Source organism: Pezoporus flaviventris, unplaced genomic scaffold (assembly GCF_033815535.1).
Source record: "Pezoporus flaviventris isolate CSIRO_AGI_PZ_B2104156 unplaced genomic scaffold, CSIRO_AGI_Pfla_v1 ptg000002l, whole genome shotgun sequence".
In the NCBI taxonomy this organism is placed as follows: domain Eukaryota; kingdom Metazoa; phylum Chordata; class Aves; order Psittaciformes; family Psittacidae; genus Pezoporus; species Pezoporus flaviventris.
Window position 1 is genome coordinate 74,577,533 of NW_026892550.1, and position 6,668 is coordinate 74,584,200.

Consider the following 6,668-nt stretch of genomic DNA (forward strand, 5'->3'; position numbering starts at 1 on the left):
CTTCTTTCCTCCTTCTCTTACTCCTCCTCTTCCTCTTCTTCCTCCCAGCTCTCTGTCCCATACACTGGGGAAAGACTGCAGTTTTCCCACCGGAGCTCTGCTGTAAAGCCATGTTAGTGACAAGCAGGAGGAAAACCAGACATTTATTGAAAGCTGTACTTCTGGGGGTGGGAATAAATCCGTATGTATCATCTTACCTCATTTTCTCCTGCTAGCATTCAAACATTTCAAACAGAAAACCAGAGAGATGCCCACGGGTGGGGAAGCAAATCCCAGACTGCATGAGCTCAGTCTGTCGGGAGTGTTATGGAATCATAGAATGGTTTGGGTTGGAAAGGACCTTAAGATCATCCAGTTCCAACCTCCTGCCATGGGCATGGACACCTCACACTAGACCATGTCACCCAAGGCTCTGTCCAACCTGGCCTTGAACACTGCCAGGGATGAAGCATTCACCACTTCTTTGGGCAACCCATTCCAGTGCCTCACCACCCTCACAGTAAAGAACTTCTTCCTTATATCTAACCTGAACTTTTCCTGTGTAAGTTTAAAACCATCAGCCCTTATCCTATTGCTACAGTCCCTGATGAAGAGTCCCTCTCCAGCATCCCTATAGCCCCCCTTTAGGTACTGGAAGGCTGCTATGAGGTCTCCACGCAGCCTTCTCTTCTCCAGGCTGAACAGCCCCAACTTCCTCAGCCTGTCTTCATATGGGAGGTGCTCCAGTCCCCTGATCATCCTCGTGGCCCTCCTCTGGACTTGCTCCAACAGCTCCATGTCCTTTTTATGGACACCAGAACTGCACACAGTGCTCCAAGTGGAGTCCAGATATCCAGATGCTGATCATGCAGCACAATGCCCTCTGACACTTCCCTGTTGAGATGGTCTCTGTGCTCATCTTTGCTCACCATCAATAGCCTCCCACAGGGGTCGCTGCCCTGGACAGGTAGGTGTCCTGCCCCAGCCCCGGGGGGACTCATGTCCCCCCAAGGGACACATGAGTAACGGGCATCCCTGCAGGTGGAGCAAACAGCATGGGCACCTCCTTGCCCAGGACCAGGTGACATTTGCTTGCGGCACTGAGGCAGCTCTTCAGCCTCCTCATCTCCTGGAGGGACAGAATGCTCTGTTTCTATTTTTTTAAAAAACTTCTATTTTTTTTCATGGAAAACCTTTGCTTGTCTGGGAGGATGGAGTTGTCCAGCTCACAGCTTTGCCTGCTGGAGTCTTACCTCCCATGTCTCCTCTCTGCCAGGTGCTCTGCCTGCCCCTCTCTCCTGGTGACTGCTGCAGAAGTCCCTTGTTGGTGGCCCTGCCACTGTGCCCTTAACATGGAGGCAGCTGTGGGCTGCCCAGGAGGCTGGGGTAACCTAACTAGGAAAACTGACTTGTTTGTTTGGTCTGTGCCTGCCTGCGGAGACATGGGTTGTTTTTGTTTTTTTTTTTTCCTTTAACCTTTGTTTATTGTGGTTTGGGTCTGTCTGTTTGCTTGTATTTCTTCTTTTGTTAGTGTTAGCTTGATGATTGCTTTGATTTCTGTTGCAGTTTCTGCAGTCCCTGAAGAGTTATTCTCTGGCATCCTTGTAGGACCCCTTCAGATAATGGAAGGCTGCTATGAGGTCTCCACACAGCTTCTCTTCTCCAGGCTGAACAGTCCCAACTTTCTCAGCATGTTTTTTTTTGTACTGGAGGTGCTCCAGCCCCCGATCACCCTTGTGTCCTCCTCTGGACTTGCTGTTGGACAGCTCCATGTCCATTCCAGAAACGCACACAAGAGTTCCAAGTGGGGTCCCACAGAGAAGAGGGGAGGGGCAGGATCACCTCCTAAATGGGTCCGGGACCCATTTGGGGTCACCGCGGCGGGACCGGCCGCGGCACCCACACAATGCCCCAGTGGGGGTAACCTCGGCGGGGGTCGGTACCGGGCCGGGGCGCCTGCGTGGGGCGGTTAGAGCGGCGGCAGCCACTGTAGATCTGTGTGTGTTTAGCTCTAGGCCGGGCAGGAGAGAGGGACCGCAAGAACCGTAGTCCCGCTGGGGGTCCGAGCTCCGCTGTCTCCAGCCCCATGGGACAGAGGCGCTCCCGGGGCAGCTGGGCAGCTCCGGGGTCGCAGAAGCAGGGGCAGCCCCGTCCCGACCACGGTTGCTCGCCGCGGCAACGTGGGTCAGGCAGCGGCAGGCCGGGGCGGGGGGGGTGGGGGTGGGCTCCTGCGGTGCCGCTGCCGCTGGGGCTCCCCGGAAGAGGGTGGGGAGGAAGGTTCCCCCTGCGGGACGTTGGGGAGTCCCCTCGGAGGAGGCTGTGGTGGGGGTTTGGGGGAGCCCCTGTAGAAGGCTAGTACGTTCCCATGGAAGGGGCTGTACGCTTCCTTGCCCGGCCGGGCTGTGCTCCCGGGGTGCCCAGGCAAGGCTGCGGTGCCCCGTTGGGGCAGACGGGGGTTGTGAGGTGTGGGGCCGGTGGTGCTGGTGAAATAAAGCACAGTAAAGTGAACCCCTGCACCTGCTGATGCTGTCCCACAGAGACGCAGGATGGGACCCTCCCTGCAAGGAGGGTGCCTTCACCCCAGCTCCCGAGCACTCCCCAGAACTGCAGCTGGGGCCGGGCTACACTCCCTCCAACCTCCCATCACATCACACATGGGGTCAGAAAACAGCGTTTCAAACTCCTTCCAAAACAGAGACTGAATGCTGTGTTTTGGAGGCTTAGAAACATAGAGAGGGTTTTCGAGCTCAGAAAGGGGCTGATGTGTTTTCTGTAGTTGAGAATAGTGACCAAATCGTGAGTTTTCATCTTCTGAAACAAACTGCTGCATTTTTGGCCTTGAAAACAAGCTCTGGGGGCTGGTGTTGGGTCTCCACAGCAGAACTCCATGTTTCTGAAGTTCAGAAAAAAAGAGTCAGTCAGTCACGTGTTTTCAATACTTGAAAATGCTAGTGAGCTCCTGTTTCCACAGCCGAGGGAAAACCAAGCCCCACACTGCAGGCCTCTGCTTTTCAGGTTGGAAAGGGGAGACGAAGTGCTATATTCAGAAGTGCCTTTCTGAAACTCAGAAAAAGACTAGGTCATGTGTTTTCAGTGCCGAAAATTCAGGCCCACCCCTGTGCTTCAGGGACTTGGAAACCAAGACCAACCGAATGCTGTGTTTTGGGGATTTGGAAACAGAGCTGGTCAGCCTATTTCAGCCCCCAAAACAGAGGCTGGTGGGGAAGCTTTAGGTGGGTGGGAGACAGAGGGGCGTGGGGGTTGATGGGAGGCGGGGAGGCAGCTGCATGGATCCCTTTCATAGCAGGGTGTCTGGTCACATTGGTCCCTGAATGCCAGGAAGCCAACCTGCACCAGCTCGAATTCAACATTTGAGATAGCCTCTGGGGGAAAAGGGGCTTTTCACACTGTGTTTGGGCTCCAACTCTTTATTCAAGGCATGTATTCAAGGCATGTGTTGAGGTTTAAAACCAGTCAGGCAGCTCGTTCACTCACTCTCCCCCTTCTTTCCCTCCCCCTACTCCCAGAGGGACGAAGAGGAGAATCAAAAGAATGCAACTCCTACCGGCTGAGATAAGAACAGTTTAGTAACTAAGGTATAACACAAATCACCGCTGCTACCACCAATAATAATAATGATAAGGGAAATAACAAGGGAAGGGAATACAACACCTCAGCACCTGCTGACCGATAACTCGCCCCACCCCAGCCTGACCAAGCACTGACCCATACCTCCTCCAACCCCCCTGAGACCTAGCCCTTCCGGGTCACTCTTAGTTACCTCCTGAGCATGATGTGCTGTGGTATGGAATACCTCTTTGGTCAGTTTGGGTCAGGTGTCCTGTCTCTGCTTCCTCCTGGCCTCCCCTCCTCCCTGGCAGAGCATGAGGCTCAGAAAGTCCTTGGCCAGACTAAAACATTTGAGTGGTAACTAAAAACACCAGTGTTATCTGCTCTGTTCCTAGGCCAAAAGCCAAAACACAGCACTGCACCAGCTACTAAGAAGGAGAAAAATGACTGCTACTGCTGAACCCAGGACAGCATGTACAACCACTGGAATAGTTATTCAATATTACACAATGTACACATATGACAGTTCATAGTCATATACGAGTTATGACAGTGATTGATTTACAACCTGGCCAAGAGCCCAGATTGCAGCAATTAACTGGAGCTTTAATTGGCTTGTAACAAGAAGGAGTATTTATTAAGTCAAGGCTGTTAACAAGAAGCAGCTTAACTTCCTCAGCCAGAGCTGCATGAAGCAGAAGCCTCTTGTAGCCAAAATCAAAACCAACTGGAGTGTCCCGCAGCCAGAGCATCATGTGGCTGGAGCTGAAACCAAAGCTGGAGCTTCCACAAGCTGGACCTGAAATTACCTGAAACTGAAACAAGCATCAGGAATGGAAATTACCCAGGGCTTCAAATACCCTGAGCAGTAACACGCTGGAGAGCCCATCAGCAGGAACATCTCTTATCCAGAGGGCCAGTGGCTGGACCTGCCCTACAGCTAGAGTGTCCATTAGCTGGAGTTGTGACATCCGTCAGCAGGGCTGTGCAAACAGCATGGTTGAGCAGAACATCTGCTCTCCATGAGGGTCAACGGAGCTGACCTGCAGCTGTAACAGGAAGGAGTGACTATTAGTATCCTAGTATTAGTAGACTAGTATCCTGTAGCTAGAGCCAAAATTACCCTGAACTGTAGCAAGTCTGTCCACAGGACATGTACTCTGAGGCACGTGTACAGGTACATGGCTGTCCACAGCAAGCTGCTCCGAACAGCAGCAAACCCAGCCTCTTCTGTCAGGGACTAAATCCACGCTAAGTGCCTCTCTCTGCACAGAGGGTCTCTCCCAATTCTGATTCCAAGGGTAGAACTGAGAGACAAGGGGGAGCACAAAATTACAAAATGGAATATATAAACCTTCAGAATCAGTTTTAAGTAATGTTAAGTTTGATGCCTTTGTAACCATAGCAATGAAAAATTACTGGGGTGCATGATACATAGAAAAAAAAGTACAGTACAGCTAGAGAACATACTGAGAATTCTCACACGATAAATCGTTATAGTTGACATAGTTTTAAGAAAAACAGTCTAGAAGAACAGGACACAGGATAAGGAGTAGGGGGAATGGCGGGTGTCCAGGATGGGCTACAGTTAAACCAACTGATAATAATCCTCCTGTCCTCCTACTTACGTCTCTGGTGCTAACGAACCAATTAAACTGGCATGAGCATCTACTGTGCATGCTTCAAAGGCTGCCAGAAGTGATGAAGATTGTTGGAAGAAGTAAACGACCCTCAGAGACCACCACCACAATTCTGTACGCATGTGGGGAACTTTCTGGAAAATGAGGTAATCCATACGTAGCCTCATGAATATGTATGTCTGCCCAGTAGGCTATATAAGGACGGCTTGTGTAGCAATACAGGGACACACGTTAGGAGGAGCTATCCCGTGGCGCCGCAATAAAGAATACCTGCTTGTCAGCCTGAAAACTTTGTTGGCAAGTTTGTTCCTGGAGTTTCCTCCGAATCCACTGAGCGGGGTGCCCACAAGATCTTTTGCAGTGGGCAGGCACAGGCAAGGCAGTGTCAGTGTCTCCTCTGTACCTGAAAAAGGGGAGCAAAAGCAGTTGATCAGAGCTCCCAGGGTGCACAGCACGGCCCCACATAAACCATGGGAGATGCCTGCCCCCCTCCTGGGCTAAGGCAACCCTTCCCTTCCCTCTTGCCCACTGCTTTCAGCAGAGGCTGCCCAGCACAACACAGGTGATAGGGAGGGAGAAACAACAGCAGAGCTCAGGGCTCAGCCAGGAAAAACTCATTCATCTCCCAATGAGCAGTTAAGAAGTGCACCCCATTCAAAACACCCTCTGCTCAGTGAGAAGCATTTCAGGCACCCAGACACCCTGGCTGTCACAGCACTCGCTGGGAGCAGGATCGGGGCAGGTACAGGCTGCAATTCTCATCCTGCTTCACATCAACTAACACTGAATCAACCCAAGTGCTAGATGTCATGTACAGTTGAGCCAAGCCCGGTGCTACACATCAAATAAAGCTGAGCCCAGCCAAGCCGGTTTCAGGAGGGACCCAAAACAACCAGGAGGCCCACAGGGAAGCAACCATGGTAATGATTGCTGGGTGCAGGCTGATGGCATGGCGAGAAGCTACCCTGGGGCAGCTCTGTCATGGTAGCTTCCCTCAGCTGGTCCCACATGACAACCAGAAGCCACAAGCATCAACATTTTCCTCCCAAGCAACAATCAGGCACAACAGAGACACGAGGTTCAGCCACAGCCCTGACCTTTCTGCAGCCCAGGACCGGTACCAGCCCCAAACTGCCTGCAACAGAACGGCACATTTTCCTCCTTGGCCACAGCCAGGCACAGCTTCTTCAGCTCACGTGTGTCTGGGGTGACCCTGCCAGACACTCCAGGGCACGCCACAACCACCCACCCGCTGCAGAGCGCTCACCAGGCATCTTCTCCCGTGTCGGTGTCGCCCAGTGCTGCCATGTCAGGGCTGCGCTCCCTGCCTGGGCTCGTCCTCCTGTATCGGTGTTCCCCGGCGCTGCCCATTTCAAGCCGGGCAGCCCTTCTGCCGCTCAGCTGCTCCCCTGCACTGCAAAACCCACCGTGAGGAAGCGGCCGGAGTCACAGCCGGAAGCACGAAGCGCAGCTGGGAAG